Consider the following 25,551-nt stretch of genomic DNA (forward strand, 5'->3'; position numbering starts at 1 on the left):
TACACAGCTACCATGGGGAAGTGAGTTAGGGCTAAAGTACACAACTACCACACCGGCTACTCACTAACACCCAAATACACAGCTACCATGGGGAAGTGAGTTAGGCTAAATTACACAATTACCACACTGGCTACTCACTAACACAAATACACAGCTACCATGGGGAAGTGAGTTAGGCTAAATTACACAATTACCACACTGGCTACTCACTAACACAAATACACAGCTACCATGGGGAAGTGAGTTAGGGCTAAAGTACACAACTACCACACCGGCTACTCACTAACACAAATACACAGCTACCATGGGAAAGTGAGTTAGGCTAATTACACAATTACCACACTGGCTACTCACTAACACAAATAAACAGCTACCATGGGAAAGTGAGTTAGGGCTAAAGTACACAACTACCACACTGGCTACTCAGTAACACAAATACACAGCTACCATGGGAAAGTGAGTTACGGCTAAAGTACACAACTACCACATTGGCTACTCACTAACACAAATACACAGTTGCCATGGGGATGTGAGTTAGAGCTAAAGTACACAACTACCACATCGGCTACTCACTAACACCAAAATACACAGCTACCATGGGGAAGTGAGTTAGGCTAAAGTACACAACTACCATATGAGCTACTCACTAACACCCAAATACACAGCTACCATGGGGAAGTGAGTTAGGGCTAAATTACACAACTACCACACCGGCTACTCACTAACACCAAAATACACAGCTACCATGGGGAAGTGAGTTAGGCTAAATTACACAATAACCACACCTACTACTCACTAACACCCAAATACACAGCTACCATGGGGAAGTGAGTTAGGCTAAATTACACAATTACCACATTGGCTACTCACTAACAGAAATGCACAGCTACCATGAGGAAGTGAGTTAGGGCTAAAGTACACAACTACCACACTGGCTACTAACTAACACAAAAATACACAGCTACCATGGGGAAGTGAGTTAGGGCTAAATTACACAATTACCACATTGGCTACTCACTTACACAAATACACAGCTATCATGGAGAAGTGAGTTAGGCTAAATTACACAACTACCACACTAGCTACTCACTAACACCCAAATGCACAGCTGGCATGGGGAAGTGAGTTAGGCTAAATTACACAATTACCACACTGGCTACTCACTAACACAAATATACAGCTGCCATGGGGAAGTGAGTTATGGCTAAAGTACACAACTACCACACTGGCTACTCACTAACACAAATAGACAGCTACCATGGGAAAGTGAGTTAGGCTAAATTACACAATTACCACACTGGCTACTCACTAACACAAATACACAGCTACCATGGGGAAGTGAGTTAGGGCTAAAGTACACAACTACCACATTGGCTACTCACTAACACCCAAATACACAGCTACCATGGGGAAGTGAGTTAAGGCTAAAGTACACAACTACCACACCAGCTACGCACTAACACCCAAATACACAGCTACCATAGGAAAGTGAGTTAGGCTGAACTACACAATTACCAGACTGGCTACTCACTAACACAAATACACAGCTACCATGGGGAAGTGAGTTTGGGCTAAAGTACACAAATACCACAACAGCTACTCACTAAGATCCAAATACACAGCTACCATATGGAAGTGAGTTAAGCTAAATTACGCAATTACCACAATGGCTACTCACTAACACTCAAATACACAGCTACCACAGGGAAGTGAGTTAGGGCTAAAGTACACAACTACCACACCGGCTACTCACTAACACCCAAATACACAGCTACCATGGGGAAGTGAGTTAGGCTAAATTACACAATTACCACATTGGCTACTCACTAACACAAATACTCAGCTACCATGGGGAAGTGAGTTGTGCTAAATTACACAATTACCACATTGGCTACTCACTAACACAAATACACAGCTACCATGGGGAAGTGAGTTAGGGCTAAAGTACACAACTACCACAACAGCTACTCACTAACACAAATACTCAGCTACCATGGTGTAGTGAGTTAGGGCTAAAGTACACAACTACCACACTGGCTACTCACTAACACAAATAGACAGCTACCATGGGAAAGTGAGTTAGGCTAAATTACACAACTACCACACTGGCTACTCACTAACACTGAAATACACAGCTACTTGGGGAAGTGAGTTAGGGCTAAAGTACACAGCTACCACACCGGCTACTCACTAACACCCAAATACACAGCTACCATGGGGAAGTGAGTTAGGCTAATTTACACAATTACCAAACTGGCTACTCACTAACACAAATACACAGCTACCATGGGGAAGTGAGTTAGGCTAAATTACACAACTACCACACTGGCTACTCACTAACACAAATACACAGCTACCATGGGGAAGTGAGTTAGGGCTAAAGTACACAACTACCACACTGGCTACTCACTAACACAAATAGACAGCTACCATGGGAAAGTGAGTTAGGCTAAATTACACAACTACCACACTGGCTACTCACTAACATCCAAATACACAGCTACCACTGGGAAGTGAGTTAGGCTAAATTACACAACTACCACACTGGCTACTCACTAACACAAATACACAGCTACCATGGGGAAGTGAGTTATAGCTAAAGTACAAAACTACCACACAGGCTACTCACTAACACCAAAAAAAAACATCTACCATGGGGAAGTGAGTTAGGCTAAATTACACAACTACCACACTGGCTACTCACTAACACAAATACACAGCTACCATGGGGAAGTGAGTTAGGGCTAAAGTACACAACTACCACACCAGCTACTCACTAACACCAAAATACACAGCTACCATGGGGAAGTGAGTTAGGCTAAATTACACAATAACCACACTGGCTACTCACTAACACAAATACACAGCTACCATGGGGAAGTGAGTTAGGGCTAAAGTACACAACTACCACACCGGCTACTCACTAACACCCAAATACACAGCTACCATGGGGAAGTGAGTTAGGCTAAATTACACAATTACCACATTGGCTACTCACTAACACAAATACACAGCTACCATGGGGAAGTGAGTTAGGGCTAAATTACACAATTACCACACTGGCTACTCACTAACACCAAAATACACAGCTACCATGGGGAAGTGAGTTAGGCTAAATTACACAATTACCACATTGGCTACTCACTAACACAAATACACAGCTACCATGGGGAAGTGAGTTAGGCTAAATTACACAACTACCACACTGGCTACTCACTAACACAAATACACAGCTACCATGGGGAAGTGAGTTAGGCTAAATTACACAACTACCACACTGGCTACTCACTAACACAAATACCCAGCTAGCATGGGATAGTGAGTTAGGCTAAATTACACAATTACCACACTGGCTACTCACTAACGCAAATACACAGCTACCATGGGGAAGTGAGTTAGGGCTAAAGTACACAACTACCACACTGGCTACTCACTAACACCAAAATACACAGCTACCATGGATAAGTGAGTTAGGCTTAATTACACAATTACCACACTGGCTACTCACTAACACAAATACACAGCTACCATGGGGAAGTGAGTTAGGGCTAAAGTACACAACTACCACACTGGCTACTCACTAACACTCAAATACACAGCTACCATGGGGAAGTGAGTTAGGCTAAATTACACAATTACCACATTGGCTACTCACTAACACAAATACACAGCTACCATGGGGAAGTGAGTTAGGGCTAAAGTACACAACTACCACACCGGCTACTCACTAACACCCAAATACACAGCTACCATGGGGAAGTGAGTTAGGGCTAAATTACACAATTACCACATTGGCTACTCACTAACACAAATACACAGCTACCATGGGGAAGTGAGTTAGGCTAAATTACACAATTACCACACTGGCTACTCACTAACACAAATACACAGCTACCATGGGGAAGTGAGTTAGGCTAAATTACACAATTACCACACTGGCTACTCACTAACACCCAAATACACAGCTACCATGGGGAAGTGAGTTAGGCTAAATTACACAATTACCACACTGGCTACTCACTAACACTAATACACAGCTACCATGGGGAAGTGAGTTCATGCTAAAGTACACAACTACCACATCGGCTACTCACTAACACCAAAATACACAGCTACCATGGGGAAGTGAGTTAGGCTAAATTACACAATTACCACATTGGCTACTCACTAACACAAATACACAGCTATCATGGGGAAGTGAGTTAGGCTAAATTACACAACTACCACACTGGCTACTCACTAACACCCAAATACACAGCTACCATGGGGAAGTGAGTTAGGCTAAATTACACAATTACCACACTGGCTACTCACTAACACCCAAATACACAGCTACCATGGGGAAGTGAGTTAGGCTAAATTACACAAATACGACAATGGCTACTGACTAAAATAAATGCACAGCTACCATGGGGAAGTGAGTTAAGGCTAAAGTACACAACTACCACACCGGCTACTCACTAACACAAATACACAGCTACCATGGGGAAGTGAGTTATAGCTAAAGTACACAACTACCACAATGGCTACTCACTAACACAAATACACAGCTACCATGGGGAAGTGAGTTAGGGCTAAAGTACACAACTACCACACCGGCTACTCACTAACACCAAAATACACAGCTACCATGAGGAAGTGAGTTAAGGCTAAATTACACAATTACCACATTGGCTACTCACTAACATCAATATACAGCTACCATGGGGAAGTGAGCTAGGGCTACATTACACAATTACCACATTGGCTACTCACTAACACAAATACACAGCTACCACGGGGAAGTGAGTTAGGGCTAAAGTACACAACTACCACACCAGCTACTCACTAACACCAAAATACACAGCTACCATGGGGAAGTGAGTTAGGCTAAAATACACAATAACCACACTGGCTACTCACTAACACCCAAATACACAGCTACCACGGGGAAGTGAGTTAGGGCTAAAATACACAACTACCACACCGGCTACTCACTAACACCCAAATTCACAGCTACCATGAGGAAGTGAGTTAGGGCTAAATTACACAATTACCACATTGGCTACTCACTTACACAAATACACAGCTACCATGGGGAAGTGAGTAAGGGCTAAAGTACATAATTACCACACTGGCTACTCACTAACACCCAAATACACAGCTACCATGGGGAAGTGAGTTAGGGCTAAATTACACAATTATCATATTGGCTACTCACTTACACAAATACACAGCTATCATGGAAAAGTGAGTTAGGCTAAATTACACAACTACCACAGTGGCTACTCACTAACACCCAAATACACAGCTAGCATGGGGAAGTGAGTTAGGCTAAATTACACAACTACCACACTGGCTACTCACTAACATACAAAAACACAGCTACCACGGGGAAGTGAGTTAGGGCTAAAGTACATAACTACCACACCAGCTACTCACTAATACCAAAATACACAGCTACCATGGGGACGTGGCTTAGGCTAAATTACACAATTACCACATTGGCTACTCACTATCACAAATACACAGCTACCATGGGGAAGTGAGTTAGGGATAAAGTACACAACTACCACACTGGCTACTCACTAACACTCAAATACACAGCTACCATGGGGAAATGAGTTAGGGCTAAAGTACACAATTACCACATTGGCTACTCACTAACACAAATACACAGCTATTATGGGGAAGTGAGTTAGGCTAAATTACACAACTACCACACTGGCTACTCACTAACACTGAAATACACAGCTACCATGGGGAAGTGAGTTAGTCTAGATTACACAAGTACCACAACTGGCTACTCACTAACACACAAATACACAACTGTCACGGGGAAGTGAGTTGGGCTAAAGCACACAGCTACCATACTGGTTACTCAGTAACACCCAAATGCGCAGCTACCATGGGAAAGTTAGTTAGTCTAGATTACACAACTACCACATTGGCTATTCACTAACAAAAATAAAGAGCTATCACTGGGAAGTGAGTTAGGGCTAAAGTACACAACTACCATACCGGCTACTCACCAACACCAAAATACACAGCTACCATGGGGAAGTGAGTTAGGCTAATTTACACAATTACCACATTGGCTACTCACTAACGCAAATACACAGCTACCATGGGGAAGTGAGTTAGGGCTAAAGTACACAACTACCACACTGGCTACTCACTAACACCAAAATACACAGCTATTATGGGGAAGTGAGTTACGGCTAAAGTACACAAATACCACACCAGCTACTCACTAACACAAATACACAGCTACCATGGGGAAGTGAGCTAGGCTAAATTACACAATTACCACACCGGCTACTCACTAACACCCAAATACACAGCTACCATGGGGAAGTGAGTTAGGGCTAAAGTACACAACTACCACACTGGCTACTCACTAACACAAATACACAGCTACCATGGGGAAGTGAGTTAGGCTAAATTACACAATTACCACACTGGCTACTCACTAACACAAATACACAGCTACCATGGGAAAGTGAGTTAGGCTTAATTACACAATAACCACACCTACTACTCACTAACATCCAAATACACAGCTACCATGGGGAAGTGAGTTAGGCTAAATTACACAATTATCACACCGGCTACTCACTAACACCCAAATACACAGCTACCATGGAGAAGTGAGTTAGGCTAAATTACACAATTACCACACTGGCTACTCACTAACACAAATACACAGCTACCATGGGGAAGTGAGTTAGGGCTAAAGTACACAACTACCACACCGGCTACTCACTAACACCCAAATACACAGCTACCATGGGGAAGTGAGTTAGGCTAAATTACACAATTACCACATTGGCTACTCACTTACACAAATACTCAGCTACCATGGGGAAGTGAGTAAGGGCTAAAGTACACAACTACCACATTGGCTACTCACTAACACCCAAATACACAGCTAGCATGGGGAAGTGAGTTAGGCTAAATTACACAATTACCACACTGGCTACTCACTAACACACAAATACACAGCTACCACGGGGAAGTGAGTTAGGCTAAATTACACAATTACCACACTGGCTACTCACTAACACAAATACACAGCTGCCATGGGGAAGTGAGTTAGGGCTAAAGTACACAACTACCACACCAGCTACTCACTAATACCAAAATACACAGCTACCATGGGGAAGTGTCTTAGGCTAAATTACACAATTACCACATTGGCTACTCACTAACACAAATACACAGCTACCATGGGGAAGTGAGTTAGGGATAAAGTACACAACTACCACACCGGCTACTCACTAACACTCAAATACACAGCTACCATGGAGAAATGAGTTATGGCTAAAGTACACAATTACCACACTGGCTACTCACTAATACCGAAATACACAGCTACTTGGGGAAGTGAGTTAGGGCTAAAGTACACAACTACCACAACTGGCTACTCACTAACACAAATACACAACTGTCATGGGGAAGTGAGTTAGGGCTAAAGTACACAGCTACCACACCGGCTACTCACTAACACCCAAATACACAGCTACCATGGGGAAGTGAGTTAGTCTAGATTACACAACTACCACAACTGGCTATTCACTAACACACAAATACACAACTGTCATGGGGAAGTGAGTTAGGGCTAAAGTACACAGCTAACATACCGGCTACTCACTAACACCCAAATACACAGCTACCATGGGGAAGTGAGTTAGGACTAAATTACACAATTATCATATTGGCTACTCACTTACACAAATACACAGCTATCATGGAGAAGTGAGTTAGGCTAAATTACACAACTACCACACTGGCTACTCACTAGCACCAAAATACATAGCTACCATGGGGAAGTGAGCTAGGCTAAATTAGACAATTACCACACCAGCTACTCACTAACACAAATACACAGCTACCATGGGGAAGTGAGCTAGGCTAAATTACACAATTACCACACCGGCTACTCACTAACACCCAAATTCACAGCTACCATGGGGAAGTGAGTTAGGCTAAATTAAACAATTACCACATTGGCTACTCACTAACACAAATACTCAGCTACCATGGGGAAGTGAGTTAGGGCTAAATTACACAATTACCACATTGGCTACTCACTAACACAAATACACAGCTGCCATGGGGAAGTGAGTTAGGGCTAAAGTACACAACTACCACACCAGCTACACACTAACACCAAAACACACAGCTACCATGGGGAAGTGAGTTAGGCTAAATTACACAATAACGACACTGGCTACTCACTAACACAAATACACAGCTATCGTGGGGAAGTGAGTTAGGCTAAATTACACAACTACCACACTGGTTACTCACTGACAACCAAATACACAGCTAGCATGGGGAAGTGAGTTAGGCTAAATTGCACAATTACCACACTGGCTACTCACTAACACCCAAATACACAGCTACCACGGGGAAGTGAGTTAGGCTAAATTACACAATTACCACACTGGCTACTGACTAACACAAATGCACAGCTGCCATGGGGAAGTGAGTTAGGGCTAAAGTACACAACTACCACATTGGCTACTCACTAACACCCAAATTCACAGCTACCATGAGGAAGTGAGTTAGGCTAAATTACACAATTACCACACTGGCTACTCACTAACACAAATACACAGCTGCCATGGGGAAGTGAGTTAGGGCTAAAGTACACAACTACCACACCAGCTACTCACTAATACCAAAATACACAGCTACCATGGGGAAGTGTCTTAGGCTAAATTACACAATTACCACATTGGCTACTCACTATCACAAATACACAGCTACCATGGGGAAGTGAGTTAGGGATAAAGTACACAACTACCACACCGGCTACTCACTAACACTCAAATACACAGCTACCATGGGGAAATGAGTTAGGGCTAAAGTACACAATTACCACATTGGCTACTCACTAACACAAATACACAGCTATTATGGAGAAGTGAGTTAGGCTAAATTACACAACTACCACACTGGCTACTCACTAACACTGAAATACACAGCTACTTGGGGAAGTGAGTTAGGGCTAAAGTACACAACTACCACAACTGGCTACTCACTAACACACAAATACACAACTGTCATGGGGAAGTGAGTTAGGGCTAAAGTACACAGCTACCACACCGGCTACTCACTAACACCCAAATACACAGCTACCATGGGGAAGTGAGTTAGTCTAGATTACACAACTACCACAACTGGCTACTCACTAACACACAAATACACAACTGTCATGGGGAAGTGAGTTAGGGCTAAAGTACACAGCTACCATACTGGCTACTCACTAACACCCAAATACACAGCTACCATGGGGAAGTGAGTTAGGCTAGTTTACACAATTACCATACTGGCTACTCACTAACACAAATACACAGCTAAGATGGGGAAGTGAGTTAGGTCTAAATTACATAACTACCACACCGGCTACTCACTAACACAAATATACAGCTACCATGGGGAAGTGAGTTAGGGCTAAAGTACACAACTACTACACTGGCTACTCACTAACACAAATACACCGCTACCATAGGGAAGTGAATCAGGGTGCACAACTATCACACCGGCTACTCACTAACACCCAATTACACAGCTGCCATGGGGAAGTGATTTAGGGCTAAATTACACAACTACCACACCGGCTACTCACTAACACAAATGCACAGCTACCATAGGGAAGTGAGTTACCGCTAAAGTACACAACTACCACACCGGCTACTCACTAACACTCAAATACACAGCTACCATAGGGAAGTGAGTTAGGGCTAAAGTACACAACAACCACATGGGCTACTCACTATCACCCAAATACACAGCTACCATGGGGAAGTGAGTTAGGGCTAAAGTACACTACTACCACACCAGCTACTCACTAACACCCAAATTCACAGCTTCCATGGGGAAGTGAGTTAGGGCTAAGTTACACAATTACCACATTGGCTACTCACTTACACAAATACACAGCTACCATGGGGAAGTGAGTAACGGCTAAAGTACATAACTACCACACCGGCTACTCACTAACACCAAAATACACAGCTACCATGGGGAAGTGAGTTAGGGCTAAATTACACAATTATTATATTGGCTACTCACTTACACAAATACACAGCTATCATGGAGAAGTGAGTTAGGCTAAATTACACAACTACCACAGTGGCTACACACTAACACCGAAATACACAGCTAGCATGGGGAAGTGAGTTAGGCTAAATTACACAATTACCACACTGGCTACTCACTAACACCCAAATACACAGCTACCACGGGAAAGTGAGTTAGGCTAAATTACACAATTACCACACTGCCTACTCACTAACACAAATACACAGCTGCCATAGGGAAGTGAGTTAGGGCTAAAGTACACAACTACCACACTGGCTACTCACTAACAAATACACAGCTACCATGGGGAAGTGAGTTAGGCTAAATTACACAATTAATACACTGGCTATTCACTAACACAAATACACAGCTACCACAGGGAAGTGACTTAGGGCTAAAGTACACAACTACCACACTGGCTACTCACTAACACAAATACACAGCTACCATGGGGAAGTGAGTTAGGGCTAAAGTACACAACTACCACATCTGCTACTCACTAACACCCATAGACAGCTGCCATAGGGAAGTGAGTTAGGGCTAAGGTACACAACTACCACACCGGCTACTCACTAAGACCCAAATACACAGCTGTCATGGGGAAGTGAGTTAGGGCTAAATTACACAATTACCACATTGGCTACTCACTAACACAAATACACAGCTACCATGGGGAAGTGAGTTAGTGCTAAATTACACAATTACCACATTGGCTACTCACTAACACCCAAATACAGAGCTACCATGGGGAAGTGTGTTAGGGCTAAAGTACACAACTACCACACCGGCTACTCACTAACACCCAAATACACAGCTACCATGGGGAAGTGAGTTAGGGCTAAAGTACAAAACTTCCACAACAGCTACACACTACCACAAATGCACAGCTACCATGGGGAAGTGAGTTTGGGCTAAAGTACACAACTACCACACCGGCTACTCACTAACACAAATACACAGCTATCATGGGAAAGTGAGTTAGGAGTAAATAAGAAACTGTCACATTGGCTACTCCCTAACATCCAATTTTCGCTGCCTTGGTATGAGCATCTCAGGCTTGCAAGGAATGGATTGTAGGGTTCATATCCATTGTGAGAGTGTGCCTGGCTTCCTCCCTCACTGGGAACTAATAAGACAGAAGGCTAAAACATATATACCTATTTACAGACAGAGAAAGCTTTTATCTATGCTCCCCAACAAGACAATGAGTCACAGGGTTTTGATTTTTACAATAAAGTGAACACATAACAAATGTCTGCACTGGAGAAAAATCCTCTTATGCCCTTCTAACAAATGGGACTTTGCTCCCCTCTGACATCTTCTTTTAATCAAATCTAAAGTTACTGTATTTCAGACAAAGATAACTTTTCTCTAACCATCACTTCTCTCAAACTGAGTAAACATTGTATTCTGACCAAATGAATATACTGTCCATTACAAAGACAGGTTGATACCACAATGTACTACTTTTTATTTCTCTTTTGGTAAAACTGGCAACAAATGTCATGTTCTGGAGCACCTTTGACTATATAGAACAATAAATTAGCACTGGATGCCACATTAGGAATAAAGGATGCATTAGTTCTAAGGGAAACTCTGTCCATGTTTAAGACCAGATATGGGGGGTTTTAATGAGAGGGCTTGTAGTTCTGAGAGTCTTCTAGATGGTATTACTGTGACTAGAAAAAGGGTTTTCCAAGTAAAAATTTTAAATCTACTATATTAGAAGGTTCAAAGGGAGGTTGAGTCAGAGCCTGTAATAGAATGTTGATGTCCCATGGGGGTACTGGGTCTCTAATGAGAGGTCTCGGCAGAAATGTGCCATTAAGAAAGGCTTTATAGATTTTAAGGGATGTGTACAACATATTGTTAACTCCAACATGAAAACTGGGATCAGCTCTCAACTGAATCTTGATAGTAGCAAAACTGGAGCCTTTATCAAATATATCAGACAGAAATTCAAGTATGGAAGGAAGTGGTACAGAAAAGGGGTCTAGACCTTTGGAGTAGGTCCAGACTGAAAATGTCTTCCATTTACTGTGGTAAACTTTCTTAGTAAATGATTTATGTAAAGCAGAAAGAATATTGACTACCATAGGAGGAAGCCTGGCATCTCTGGCTATGGTTAAAATTGGAGGGACCATGCAGTTAGTTTCATGGATTTCTGACTCAGGGAAGGCAGTCCAGATGGATTAGATACTAGATTTGGATACTGATCCAACATCCATACAAGATGTACTAGAAGAGGCCATATGATGGGGAACCAAATCTGATGAGGCCAAAAGGGAGGAATGAGGATAACTCTTGCCTTACGCTGATTTGCTTTCTGTAAGAATTTATTCATTGGGAAAAGCATACAGGACACCCATGGGCCAAATGGACCACGGCATCCCTCAGTGACTCTCCCTGAGAGGAGATCAGGGCAAAGTACCTGCTGCATTTGTTGTTTAAACAGGAGTCAAACAAGTCACAGCAACTGAAAATTGCTTGTGTCACTGCAGGATTAAGGGACTACTCATGAGTCATTAATACTGTCCAGTATTAGAAAGGGCAAGAAGTTATTAACAAAATGACACTAAGATTGTTAGTCTAGGATGTCCTGCAGTAGGGGAATTAATATTTGTTTCCACTTATTCTTCAGATTTTCATATTTATGTTCATATTTTCATGACTGAAAGAACTACAAGTTATTGAGGTATATAGTGTGAAACACCAGTGTGGGAAACAGGCCAATTCACTGAAAATATTGGTTTATATCACACTATACTGAAAACATTGCTAGTTGTTTGTTAGCAATTATGAAAATATGCAATATTTCCATATGAACTTAATACTTCAAAAGACAAGTGACTAACAAACTGTTGCATGACATTAGGTAAAATCTTAGATGTTGTTGAAGAAAACTGTCTGATATTTGAACTGTTAAGCTGCATGTCTTGAGAGATACAGTATTATTATTTATGTTGCTAATTATGCTATGTGTCTCCATAATTCTGTAAATATCCTAAGTAAACATGTGCTTTAAGAGAAACTTATTGTTGCCATGTTCATAGGTTCATAGGTAGGTACTAGGCTATCGGCCCTAGGGCCTATACAAGTCTAGCCATAACGATTTCCTGGATATTGCTTCCCACAAATATTTACTTTCCTGGACCCCTGTCTAGCAGGGCTACTGATGTGATCCCTGGGGTGAATTTCCTATCTCCCATCCAATTGTCAAGGTTCCTATTGAAGAGGGCCATTGAGGCACTCTGCCTGACATGTATGGGCAGCCTATTCCAGAGTATGGGGAGTCTCTGGGTCAGAAACCTATCCCTCCAGCATGTTCTATTCATTGTGATGACAAGGTTAATATCCCTGGAGCATGTGGCTCAGAGGGATTGGGATTTTTTACGTGTAGCATGTCCAACAACTCTGGGTTTGACATGGCCTTGTATGATAGGCAGAGATCACCTCTGAGTAGGCGATATGTGACAGAGTATAGCTGGAGTTTCTTTAGACGGTCAGCATAAGGCATCTGCTTTAGGCCTGTGATTCTTTTTGTGAGGTACTTCTGTGGCCTTTCTAGTTGTTGCAGATGTCTTGTGAGGTACATACCAAATGGGGTATTGCATTCTATAATGGGTTTAATGAGGGATGAGTACATAGGGACAATGACCTCCTTTTTTCTGAATGAAAAGCCCTTAGTGATGAGGTGTGCCATGTATAAGGATTTTCTAACCGTTGTGGCTAGGTGGTTATCAAAGGTGAGACCACTGTCCACCTGTTTCCCTAGGTCTCTTATCACACTTTCAGTGTTTAGTGTACTGCCACCTATGTGGTAGTTCACAGGTACGTGTTTTTTCTCAAAGGGGACAACTATACATTTTTTGGCATTTAGATTAAGCCCATGGCTCTGACACGTTAAAGCTTATATCTAGTTAACAAAAAAGTTCTAACAATATGTGTTTAGGTTGTATAACTTTCAAGATATGAAAATTTGTAAAAGTTTAGAAAAATATAATTTGAGGTCTGTGTGCATTATATTACAGTATTTATGGAAAGACTATGACTGCACTGACTGCTATTACTGTAAAGAATACTTCTTCCTGATAACACTGCTATTTGTACAGTTTTAATAACTTTTAGTGTTCATAAAATATATTTGTTTGTCTTCTTTTTAAGTTTATTTTTAAGAAAATGCTCTGGAATGCAAAATGTATTTAGGCTGCTAGAGTTGTGACATTCCACAGCATACAGGTGTTAATGAGTTAAACAAACTGATTGGTTAATAAGAAGAATCAGCACCTATTGATTACGGCCGGGTGAAATGCATCACCTAGGACTAACTCACATGAGTAAACTAACCTGTTCATGAGTAAGTATGCCATTGTCATTGGTCAGAAAAACAGCTCAGAGGATGCTACTTTTTGGAAAAGGAGGACAGTTTCCACACTGCAGCACTCCAACAGTAAACAGCCATCAGTTTTACACAAAACCAACACTTCAAAATGATATCGGAAGGCAGTCTTGCATAGAGGAAAATGTTAATGGATCAAGCCTTCCATGTTAATCCGCTTATGTTGCACTGATGTGGTCATAAAAACTTTGAAACATGGCCTGTCTACAGCTAGTGAGGTTTGGCTTTATTGTCCTGAATGTACCCATGTACTCCTCTTTCAGGAGGGAGACAAAATATACGGCAAGAGCTATAACAGAGAGGAAAGGAGGGAGGGACCAAATACTGCAACAGTGAAGAGAAGGACATCTATTGTTCTGGTAAGATTTTACACAACTGTACTATGTCCTTCCCTATCACTGCTGTAGTATTCTTCACAGAAAGGACAGTATAAGAGCTAAGAAGAAGGCTGGTAGGAGGAAGGCACAGAAGAGCCATCTCCAAACCCATGCAGGATAGCCCTGGCAAAACCTGCCCTGGCCCTGAAAATGACATCCAATAATGCTCAGTAAATGTATGAAAAGAAGTCCAAGTTGCAGCCTCAAGGATGGAGTCCAAACCCTTGAAAAAGGCACCAGAAGAAACAATTGCGATAATAGAATGTGCCCTTATGGATGAAGAAGGAGATTTGCCATAAAAGAATAACAAATGGCATTGGCTTTAGAAATCTAGGAGGAGAGTCCTGGGCTGAAGAAAAAAATGTTGCTCAGATTTGCGAATAACATTTATTTTATACAAATAATATCTGATCTATGTATGTCCAAGAAGTGGAGAACCTCCTCACTGGCAGACTGTAGAGAATGAAAAAAAGGAAGGAAGTTGAATAGACTGATTAAGAGACAACTCATTAACCACCTTGGGCATAAATGAAGGATTAGTAACAATGGACACCCTGTCTATGTGAAAAATTAAAAAAGAAGGAATGGCCATAAGAGCCTGAAGTTCAGACACTGTCTAGGCAGATGTAAGAGCCAAAAGCAGAACAGTCTTCCAAGTGCAAAGTTGCAAGGAAGCTGAACTGGCAGGTTCGACAGGAGCCTAAGTCAACTTTTCAAGTACAAACTTAAGATCACAAGAAGGAGGAATAGGTTTCCCAGGCACCTGATATAAGGGACATCCTTAAGAAACTGCTTGACCTCAAATGGAAAGGTCGAAGGAGGGTTCAAGGACAAATGAGCAGAGATTGCTGACAGGTGAGCTTTAAATGAATAATATGCCAAGCCAGCATGGAGCAGATCATACAAATAGGAGTCAGTCATAAGAACCCCTACTAAGAAGGGATTCTGATGGAGACAGAGGCACCAAACATAAAAAAAAAATATTTTCCATTTAAACACATATGATTTGCTGGTAGTGGGCTTCCTGGCCTTCTACGGAACCTGGAGCACAACCTCAGGAAAGAGGTGCTTAAAAGGGATCAAAATTCTACCATCCATAATGTCATTTGAAGACTGTACAGGTGAGGATGGATAAGAGATCCATTGTCGTGAGTGAGAAGATCTACACAATGCGGTAACTTGTGGTGATTGTCCCTGACCAAATCATAAAAAGGGGGAACCCATGCTGTCTGGGCCAAAAGGGAGTCAGAACAAGATTTTGGAAGAATCCTGTCTAATCTTGTACAGAACTCATGGCAGCAGAGGAGGGAGAAGTAAGACATACAGAGACATTCTTGTCCAAGGAAAATACAGGGTGTCCACCTTCCAAGTCAGAGGACTTGGTACCCTTGAACAGAACAGAGGAAGTTGTCTGTCCAGAGGAAAGCAAAAAGATCTACTTGGGGAATACCCTACCAATGGAATATGTCCAGAAACACATCTTTGTGAGCCTGTGTTCTGCACCTGCTCAGAGAGTCTACCACTAGATTGTGTTCTGAAGGAATGTAAACCATACAGAGAGTCACTTGATACTTGACAGCTAGATCCCATGCCAGAAGAACTAATCTTCAAAGAAGGTAAGACCTTGTACCCCCCTGCTAGTTAATGTACCACATCACAGTGGTGTTGCATGTGAAAACTTTGAAGGGACCAGGGAGGAAAGAGGAATGAAAAGCTTGCACAGTCAGAAGTACAGCCCTTATCTCTGTTATGTTGATATGATTTGCCATCTGATGAGGAGGTGAGAGACACAAGAAGGCCCCTGACCCAGATATGAGGCAAATGTGAATAGTTCTTGAGAAGGAATTGGAGCCTGAAAAGGAAGTCTCGTATTGAGAGAGAGTTGCTGAATCTACCAATGTAGCTCAAATTTGTGACAAGGTAGCAAAGAAATAAGGAATTCCAGCGGGTGGCAGTTTTGAAACCAAGTACCATTGGATCATCCTCGTATTCGAGATTACTTAGACAGGGTGCCTCTTCGTACTAATCCTTCTTTTATGCCCAAGGTGATTAATGCAAATAAAACTTAGTAAGGAATATTTTAGAAGGCTTAAATTAATCCTGAAAACAACTAGGAACAAAATTCAATACATAAGCCAATTTGCTCTTCCTGTCCTAAGTTACGGTTTTGGAGTGATTGACTGGCCCCAAAACATGTTGGATAGATTAAATAGGAAAACAAGAAGAATGCTTCATGCTCACCAAATGATTTATAAAAATCAGTGCATACCAAGATTATATATTCCCATTCTGAAGGAGGTATGGACCTCCTTGAAATCGATTAAATGTATAGATCTGCAATTGTGGGACTACACAGATATCTTCTGACCTCACAAGACCCAAATGTAGTGAAAGTTTTGAAACATGAGGAGAATAAATCTAAGATACCTTCCCTGCTTAGTCTAGCAGAAGCATTTTGGTGTCAAGCAGGAATGGAAATCAAACCAGAAGTAGATTAAAATCAGGCAGCAACTGAATGTGCCAAAAAAAAAAATATAAGAAGGATCACATGAGAAGACAAGAAATGTGGAAAATGCATAAATATAGTTGCAAATGTAGAAAACTTCTGGAAGAATCTCATGTTGATCTGGATTGAATGGAGGAATGGTTAAGGAGGGGCAAATTCAAACCAAGAGATGAAAGGTTAATATCGGCGACCCAAGGCAGTGGGCTACATACACATTGGTTTACAAAGTCACATGAAGATGTGGTAGAAACAGAAAAATGTAGGTTTTTGTAAAACAGAATTGGAAACAGTCACAAACCTCATTGTTGGTTGTGACATACTAATGGCAGACGGACTGTGTACTGAAAGGCATAATAATGTGGCAAGGCTATTTTACTGGGGATTGTGCAAACATTATGGTACTGAAGTGGCTGAAAAATACTGTTAACATGAGCCACAAAACATCACAGAAAATGATGAACTCTACATCACATGGGATCACCCATTACCAACAGTTCAAAAGCTAGATGCAAGAAAACCAGATATAGTGGTCCATGAAAAGAAGACAAAAGTAGCATTGATCATTGAAATCATCACAACCAGTGACTACAGTGTCTTGTGTACAGAGAGACACAAAGTTATAAAACATCAGGACTTGCAGCCAGAAATGAGAGCAATGCGGAAGAAGGATACCCAGACAGTTCTAATAGTAGTAGGAACAGCGGGTCTTATAAAAGAAAATCTGCAATCGTATTTAGATATGTTACCAGTGCATGTATCTCCATACAAATTGCAGAAGGAGTCATTATTGGGCACACTGCGGGTGCTGTGAAGACCACTTTTGGCTGACATCAAAGATGGAAACAATACTAATTTCATGAACTTTAATCATACTTTGACTTAGGAATGGTGTCCATTCCATCATGGTATTAGAAACCCAGAAGATTTGGAGAAATTAAAAGAGGGAGCCTGGCGAGTGAAACCATGGGAATGGATAAGCCCATAAACCCCAGAATCCTGAGAAATATCATGGCTGTGCGAGAGGACAGATGAAGAAGAGACTGGAAAAAGGTCATCACACAAAAAAACTTGGGAGTAGGGAGAGAAGCCAACATGGGAATAGTCTGAATCCTGTAACTGAGAAAAATATGATCATGTGAGGGTGTAGTACTGACTTCTTGAGACTGATGGGGAACTCCAGACTTTGTAAAAGACAAGTGGTAATGTGAAGATCTTGTAGAAGATTGCTGGGAGAAGGAGCATGAATAAGCAGGTCATCCAGATAAGGAAATACCTGTATCCCTCAAATCCTGCAAAAGGAAATAACAGGAGTGAGGCATTTGGGGAATACTCTTGGGGGAGTAGAAAGGCAAAGCAGTGAACTGAAAATGAGAGGAAGAAACAGAAATGTAAGCATTTCCTGAATAGAGGGTGAATGCAGATATGATGCTAGGTATCCTTGAGGTCTAGAGAGACAAAGAAGGCCTAGGGATAAGGAGAGGAAACAAAGTCAGAAGAGACAGCATCCTGAAAGGAGGGACCCTGAGAAAAGTGTTGAGTAGAGACAGGTTCTGGTCTCCATGTCCCCTCCTTTTGAGGACCCAAAAACATCCTGAAGTAAAGACTCCTTCCCACTTGGATGGATGGAACAGGTTGAATGGTGCCCTGATCCTAAAGAAACTGTAGAAACCTATGAGAAAAGAGATAGTTGGTCTGGAGGAGGTTACATGATGCCTGAAGAGATTTCCCTATCATGAAATACCCATGATCAGTGACAGCACTCAAGAATCTGACATAATCTGTTGCCAATTTGAGAGAGACAGAAAGGCTGAGAGACAAGGGGACCTGGCCTAAAGGAAGAAGAAGCAGAATGTCCTAACAGGAGGAATATGCCCAGACCCCTTCTTACCTTTGGGAGGCTGACAAATCTGTCTATGAACAAAGGCAGATTTAGAATGATAATTCCTCTGGAATCTGGGTATAGGGAAGACAAAAAATATGCCTGAGTTTCTGCATGGCCTTACCTGGATGGACCTGAAGAGGTCAGCTGTAACTGTCCCAAAAAGATTTTTATTATCCAGAGCAGCATCCAAAGGTTTGGTTTTAATATCATCAGGTAAAGCTTGAAGATGAAGCCAGGAATAAAGCCTCATAACAGAACAAAATGCAGCAGCCCTGGAAGAGGCAACAGCTGCACAGTAACTGCATTTTATGGAACAGAAAGTGACCTGTGAAGCTGACCCAAGCAAGGAAAGAGCTGAAGCTTTCCCTTCAGAATCAGGAAGATCAGACAAAAGGCTTAGCTATTTGAGAAAGGAGAGCCAAGACATACCTGGTCATGTAGGTCTGGTAATTAATAGCCTGAAATGACAAGATGACAGCAGTATATACTTTGCACCCAACCTTTCCATAGTTCTACTATCTTTAACTGAAGGAAGGAGCTTACAGGAGGGCAAACATTTACAAGGCTTATCAGTTGAGACTCAAACCATAGAAGGATCAGCAGAAGGACACAAACAAAAATTTGTAGTCCTAAGGCACCTTGTAGAACCTGTCAGGTTTTCTTTGGACCTGGGGAGGCTGAGAGTCAGGATCTATAGAAGCAGCAGCAAAGCTGTAGAAAAGAACTGCCAAAACAGGAAGAACTGTAGATGGCTTAGAAGACTCCAGTTATAAAAGTGCATAGTACCTCTTTTGGGTGTCAGAGACATGGGAGCAATCCCACTTAAAGTACTTCATCATATGAGCAATAGTATCCCCAAAGGATACTTCTTCCAAGGGGGGATGAGGGCTCAAAGAATCCTTTTCCTCTGAGTCATAGTGTAGAAGAGAAGGAAATTGAAAGGAGTAAGCTAGGGATTCCTTCCCAGAATCCAAACCCGCATATGAGGAAACTAGTTCCCATGTCCTCTTAGTAGGAGTGGAAGATCAGGGAGGAGCAGGGACTGACATTCTCTGGGTAGGCTTCAAGGCCATCAAGGCACTAAACAAGTCTTGAGAAAAATCCTGCCATTCATGTTGGGGAAGTTTAGCAATAGCGGTAATATACCTCTTCTCTTGTTTTTTCATAAGCAAGACATCTGCCCTAATGACACTCAACAGCTTGGATCCTTGACGAGATTCAATGATCATATTCGGAATCCCTTTCTGGACTAAGATTTCAGGAATTTTCCTCAGAAATAATTAGCCATGATTACCCCTTAACATCCTGAGCAGACATTTGAAAAACCTCCGAGGACATGCAAAAATCCGAGTCCATGACCTCAGACAGGATCATGGCAAAAGAATCCAATGCGAGTACCAGCCAGTCTTCAGGGCTTTCACTGGCTTTTAGCCAGCCATTCAGTGGAGGCTGGGCAGCAGCCAGATCAGACCAATACTTATTGGCCTTCTTCTTGGTTGACAGCTGTCTGTCAGGATGGGAGGATTCTCCCATAGCACCCTGAGCCAACAATTTAAGACGCTGGTTCTAGAGGTTTACAGAGAGGGAAGATAAGCAACTATGAAGGGTCTTAGAGGCAAACACTTGGCAAACAGAGCACTGCATATGGTTGTGGGAATCACCTAGAGAAAAAGAAATTAGTCATGATGGTCTTTATGGGGAACCTCCCTCTCATACTGATACTTTCTTTTTTGGATGACATGAACAGCAGTAACAACAGTACTGAGAAAAAAAAGAAGAAACCACAATGTGGCACTTATTTCAAAGTGGCATGGTAACCAGCATGGCAGAAAGGCATTCAGACTGACATTTGATAATGGCATTCCGGTTGGCAGCAAAGAAGTTCTGAGTGTCTGTGTCTGTACATCACCTTAATGCCCTAAGTCTTGCATGGGAAGCATACATACATATGGTGCCTGTAAGATCTGAAGGCTTTGGGATACTTGCGGGATGTTGGGCTATCCTTACTAGAATATCCATTCTGTGAAGAATACTGCAACAGTGCAGAAAGACATACACTGGTATGTGCTTAGGGGGTCATATGCATATATCCCATGGACCTCCACCCACATCTGGAGGTTTAAGTTACTGTACACTGAAGACTCTAGCTTTGCTGAGTCTTTCTTGCAGTTTTTACTGAATGGTTTGTCTTTTCAACCTTTTTTACCCTTTGCTTGGACACTGCTTGGGATATTCTACAGGCATCTTAGTATTTCTGGACTTTAGTGGGAGGGAGGATGGCATAATGGTTAAGGTGTTTTACCTTATAGACGCAAGGTACAGGACTTGATTCTCACCTTTGGTCAGTGCCTCACTACTAGTTAGACTTGTAATAGTCTTCAGACTGATTATCCAGTGTTTTCCTAAGAATGTCAATGAATGTACAGTTGACAAATGCATCTCCTCTTTGCATGTATTGTAAATTGCATAGCATTACTTAATTTCAGTTTGTTAATTATTTTCTTACAATACAGCTATAGTCAGTACACTGTATAAGTAAGTTTGTAACTGTTTAATGTGTTATTTTTGTCTCTGTTACTGTGCATGTACTGTTAAAAACATGTACTATACTGTTTAGCAATGTTTTAGTGTCTCTTTTCCTGTGCATGTACTGATAATGCACGTATTATACTGTTTAGCAATGCATTTGTATCTCTTCTGATGTACATGTACTGTTAAATACATGGGGTTTATATCAGTCCGTCGAAACGGCTGACTATCGAATACAGGATGTTCAAACTGTAAAGTTCGAACACTGGCAATCACGAAGCCACGTGGCCCACCAAATTCTTTCCCATGGAAAGAATTTGGTGGGCCGTTTCTGTGGCTTTGCGAGCATCAAGACTGTGGTGGGAAGTTACGGCTCGGGTTCAGATAAGTGTGTGATTGTGTGGATGTTAGGGTTAGGGCATAGGTTAGGTGAGTTAGGGTTAGGGCGCGGGTGAGGTGGGTGTGCGATAGTGAAAGACTTTAGGGTTAGGGCGGGATAGGTGAGTTAGGGTGCGGGTCAGGTGAGTGTGCGATAGTGATGGACCTTAGGGTTAGGGTTTGGGTTAAGGTAAGTGGATAGGTAGTAGTGTATGTACAGTTTAGTGTAGGGTTAGATCTAGGATTTTGAGTGTATGTGTGTGGATTGATGTTGTTTTGGTGTGTTTGTATTGCGTGTGTGTTTCTTGGAATGGCGATTTTTTTTTCCCTGGGAAAAAAATTGCTGTTTTAAGACTTCAATGCTTTTGCAGTTTGGGGTTTGAAGTTCAAACATATGGTGTTCGAACTTCAGATGTTTCGATGAACTTATATAGACCCAATACATGCACTATACTGTTTAGCAATGCATTAGTGTCTCTTTTCCTGTACATGTACTGCTAAATACATGCACTATACTGTTTAGCAATTAATTAGTGTCTCTTCTCCTGTACATGTACTGTTAAATACATGCACTATACTGTTTAGCAATCCATTAATGTCTCTTTTCCTGTAAATGTACTGTTAAATACATGCACTATACTGTTTAGCAATGCATTATTGTCTCTTTTGATGTATATGTACTGTTAAATGCATGTACTACACTGTTTAGCAATGTGTTATTGTCTCTTTTGATGTACATGTACTGTTTAGCGATACATTAGTGTCTCTTTTCCTGTGCATGTACTGTTAAATACATGCACTATACTGTTTAGCAATGCGTTACTGTCTCTTTTGATGTACATGTACTGTTAAATACATGTACTACACTGTTTAGCAATGAATTAGTGCCTCTTTTCCTGTACATGTACTGTTAAATACATGTACTATACTGTTTAGCAATGTGTGTCTCTTTTCCTGTACGTGTACTGTTAAATACATGTACTACACCATTTAGCAATGCGTTATTGTCTCTTTTGATGTACACATACTGTTAAATACATGTACTGCACCATTTAGCAATGTGTGTCTCTTTTCCTGTCCATGTACTGTTAAATACATGTGCTACACTGTTTAGCAATGTGTGTCTCTTTTCCTGTACATGTACTGTTAAATACATGCACTATACTGTTTAGCAATGCATTAGTGTCTCTTTTCCTGTACATGTACTGTTAAATAATTGTACTATACTGTTTAGCAATGTGTGTCTCTTTTCCTGTACATGTACTGTTAAATACATGTACTACACCATTTAGCAATGTGTTATTGTCTCTTTTGATGTACACATACTGTTAAGTACATGTGCTACACTGTTTAGCAATGTGTTATTGTCTCTTTTAATGTACATGTACTGTTAAATACATGTGCTACACCGTTTAGCAATGTGTGTCTCTTTTCCTGTCCATGTACTGTTAAATACATGTACTACACCATTTAGTAATGCGTTATTGTCTCTTTCTGTACATGTACTGTTAAATACATGTACTACACTGCTTAGCAATGCGTTATTGTCTCTTTTGATGTACACATACTGTTAAATACATGTACTACACCATTTAGCAATGCGTTATTGTCTCTTTTGATGTACACATACTGTTAAGTACATGTGCTACACTGTTTAGCAATGTGTTATTGTCTCTTTTGATGTACATGTACTGTTAAATACATGTGCTACACCGTTTAGCAATGTGTGTCTCTTTTCCTGTCCATGTACTGTCAAATACATGCACTATACTGTTTAGCAATGCATTAGTGTCTCTTTTCCTGTCCATGTACTGTTAAATACATGTACTACACCATTTAGTAATGCGTTATTGTCTCTTCCTGTACATGTACTGTTAAATACATGTACTACACTGCTTAGCAATGCGTTATTGTCTCTTTTGATGTACACATACTGTTAAATACATGTACTACACTGCTTAGCAATGCGTTATTGTCTCTTTTGATGTACACGTACTGTTAAATACATGTACTACACTGCTTAGCAATGCATTATTGTCTCTTTTGATGTACACGCACTGTTTCACTGGAGTCTTATACAACCAGACTACGTCTGAAAGGAAACCAATGAGATCAGTGCCCCATGCTGGTAAACAAATTCAAATAAAATAAATAGATGTAATATCAGTCGGCAGCAGGGCTACTAATTATTAACTCATATAGGTAGACAATAAAATATGATACAAAACAAACTTTATCTAAAGTAATTTCCTGATGTAAACTGTCCACGGTACATCAGATGATGTTTAAAGATTGTAGTCCTCTTCAAAATCATGCTAAATAAATGTTAGTCCATTATGGCATGTAAACAAAACATGTAACTGAGACCACTATATATATATATATATATATACAAACACCAGACTAGACTGTAAAAGACTTGCTGTTGGTGTACATAACTTAGTCTGGTGTAAGGCCTATGTATAAAGTAGGATTACATTAGAGTAAGTCACTTGTATGGAGAGCAAGTCTTTTGGAATCAGCCCACCCTAAAATGATCTTATCCACAAGCAATAATACATAAATTAGCATATCAGAATGTTTGCCATTCCTTCAATCATTTTTTGTAAACGGCCCTGTAGCCTAACATCAGTTACACAAGTTTTACTGTGAAGAAACCTATGAAGAAATTAATTAATGCTGTGATATTTACAATACATGCAAAGAGTAACTACACTTGTCAGCTGACAGAAAACAGGAAAATACACTTAAAAGATGGAGAAGAAATTACTCAAATTAATGAGAAAAGCAGAAGAAAATGGATTTTTGCATATTGCAGCTGCTTAAAACTGTTCCTGTTCCTAAAATGAGACTAGACTTCTTAAAGATCATTTCCTTAGTGTAAACTAAGACAAAGTTTGAGAATATGGCTATACTATTTAGTCAGTACTGTCAGCAAAGTGGAAACATTTGTACTCACCACTCTCATATTTGCAACTGGAGAGGTTTATCCACAGTCATCTGAAAGACATAAAGAAAAAAACAAAGACAGAAACTTGTTCTTACAAGACACTTGCAGCAATACTGCAACTGGAATGTCTGGAAAAATCTAACAACCAATATAAGGCCAATGGACAACAGGTTTCTGTCTGCTCCTGAACAGTATACTGAAGCATGCTGACACAAAAATATTTTGTGTGTGTGTGTGTGTGTGTGTGTGTGTGTGTGTACACACACACACACACACACACACACACACACACACACACACACACACACATAAAATTAATGTCACTATTCCAAAATACAAAATTACCAACTGTCAAAAACTTGAAAAATACTTACCAAAACCTATTTTGCCAGAAAAACAAAATCCCCAAGCTTAGTTCATTAACCAGGGAGAGTATTAATTTCTGTTAACGTCAAACAG

The sequence above is a fragment of the Protopterus annectens genome, chromosome 13.part0 (genome assembly GCF_019279795.1).
Source record: "Protopterus annectens isolate FY-2018-M chromosome 13.part0, PAN1.0, whole genome shotgun sequence".
Taxonomy (NCBI): Eukaryota; Metazoa; Chordata; order Ceratodontiformes; family Protopteridae; genus Protopterus; species Protopterus annectens.